This window comes from Mus pahari, chromosome 6, assembly GCF_900095145.1.
Source record: "Mus pahari chromosome 6, PAHARI_EIJ_v1.1, whole genome shotgun sequence".
In the NCBI taxonomy this organism is placed as follows: Eukaryota; Metazoa; Chordata; class Mammalia; order Rodentia; family Muridae; genus Mus; species Mus pahari.
Genome location: NC_034595.1, coordinates 60,348,166 through 60,350,828, shown reverse-complemented (window position 1 = coordinate 60,350,828; position 2,663 = coordinate 60,348,166).

The following is a 2,663-nucleotide window of genomic DNA, read 5'->3' as shown; positions in this document are numbered from 1 at the left end:
TGGCGTGTACTGCCAGGGCCTAGCATTCCTCCTGCGGCCACTTTCTGCTTCCCATTACAGGTGGAATCTCATTTTGGTGAGCTGCTCTTTAAACATCTGTTTCTACATACTGGGGTTATTTTTTTTTTCCTAGCAATGGGGCCACAGTAACTGTGTTTTGTTGACTTGGCTAAAACAAAGTCTTAAAAATGAAAATTCTCTCTTTACAAATGCCATAGAAATGAGGTGGGTTTCCCCCCTAATATAGAACAACTAGCTTTTGTAAGTGCTATACCTCGGCTGAGGCTACTTCCAAGAAAATAAGCCAAGGGTTGAGTTAGTAGGTGGATGACAAAGTAAATTGGACAGCAATAGAAAAATAAAAGATAAAAAAAAAAAATGTAAAAGTCTCTCAACTCAGGTCTGTTAGAAAGACCAAAACTGGAGCCAGAATTCCACGAGAAAACACAGCCATTTCCTGAGGGCCTAATTCATTCTCTGCCTCCTCCGAGCCTTCCAGTTCCCTCTAAACATACAGCTCACAATTCTACCTCATGCATGTGCTCTGTCCTGGGCAGAAACATGAAACAGCATCCATCCTGTACTTTACAAGACAATTGTCACCTTAGCCTGTCCTGTCCCTGACTCAAGACTGAGCTCAGGCATTACGGCAAAAAGTTATTCTATTTTTCTGCCCAGTACCCAGCCTAACACCTAAGACAGGATTAATGTTTAATAAATGTTCATGGGGAGAGAGAGAGAGAGAGAGAGAGAGAGAGAGAGAGAGAGAGAGAGAGAGAGAACACTGATGTACTCAGATTGAGTATTTTACCTAATTTGAGAGTTCCTTGAGGACAAAAGCCATCACTTAACTTCTCAAGATTTGGTACATGGATGCTCATTCTTACATGTTGGTTGAAAATAAAGTTACAGAAATTAATGTCATAGTTGATAAGACCCAAAACCAACTGTTCAACCCTTAATTTCCCCCAGTATTTTGATGCACACACAAACCAATTTCATGCTTCCAAATTAAAACTAAAATAGACTGAGTGTGACTAAAATATGCCTTGTGCTCCAGGACCCAGCTTAGGGCCTGGAGCGCTAGGCCATTAATTACCTAGGAGGGACACGGGAAGTTCCCCAGGTCAGGAACTTGGAAAGACTGGACAGTCCGCTGGGTCTGATGAGCTGCCAAGGAAGACCATTGTCTTAGAGTTTCTATTGCTGCCATAAAAACACCATGACCAAAAAGCAAGTTACGGATAAAAGGATTTATTTGGCTTATACTTCCATATTGCTGTTCATTATTAATGGAAGTCAGGACAGGAACTCAAACAGGGCAGGAACCTGGAGACAGGAGCTGATGCAGAGGCCATGGAGGGGGGTACTGCTTACTGGCTTGCTCAGCCTGCTTGCTTGCTTGCTTGCTTTCTTTCTTTCTTTCTTTCTTTCTTTCTTTCTTTCTTTCTTTTTTTTTTTTTTTTTTTTTTTCAAGAAAGAGTTTCTCTGTATAGCACTTTGTAGACCAGGCTGGCCTCGAACTCAGAAATCCACTTGCCTCTGCCTCCCGAGTGCTGGGATTAAAGGTGTGCACCACCATGCCTGGCTTCAGCCTGCTTTCTTATAGAAGCTTGGATCACCAACCCGGGGATGGCACTACCACAGTGGGCTGGGCCCTCACCCATTGGCCACTAATTGAGAAAATGCCTAACAGCTGGATTTCATGGAGGCACTTCCTCAAAGGAGGCCCTTCCTCTGGTGACCAGCTTGTGTCCTGTTGACACACAAAACCAGCCAGTACAGTCATCTGTACTGATCCTGACAGTAAAAATTAATTAAGAGAAGGAGTTTGAGTCTCGTCCTGTCTACATCAGCCAAATGACAGGGGTCAACCATTCCCCAGAAACAAGAGTTTCTGATCTGAACCCCATGTCCCCTGCTTACAAGGACTGCCTTTAGCCTCTTGCTAGCTGTGGCATTTTCTCCTGGAACCCATCTTCCCCACTTCAGCCGGCTTCCAGTTTGAGGTGGGAAATCTGGGTGCTTTTCAGCCAGTTTACAAGGTGCTGCCAAGTCACCAAAGTGCTCAACTCTAAGGCCCTTTTAATTGTGTTGGTCACCTTCCCAGCACCCCTGCCCTGCCCCAGCCTGGCTCCCTTTCTCCATTTCTAACAAGCTTCAACTCTCTGGGGTTTAAAAGTCTCTGTGTTCCCCTTTCTCTGATAGAGACTGATCATTGCTTGGACTCTCCTTTGACAGGTCAGAGGTAACCACAAGGCGTGCTTTGGCACTCTGGCTTTCTCTTCTTCCTTTCTGTGGAGTCCACTGGTTGGAGGAGTGTAGCGTTCTCCCAGCCTCTAAACAGGCTTTCTCAGACCTCTGCAGCCACCTCCCTACCTGCCAAGTCAGCTCTTTGTTACAGCTGTAGCTGCCTGTGCTCTTCAAACAGTCACCTTCCAGAGCAGACACTGCTCCCTGCTGAAAAGCTTCGAGATTCTCCAGAGTCATCTTCCTAAAGTCCGCCCACCAGCTCGCACCTGAACTAGGCCCTAAGACTGGGGCTGGAGGAAAGGGTTTTTCCCATGCTTAATAAACTCGGTATTTCATTAAACATTGGGCTTTGAACAGAATCCTTTGTCTTGGCCTGCTTCCTTCCCTTCCCCAGCTTGCCTTCCAGGGTG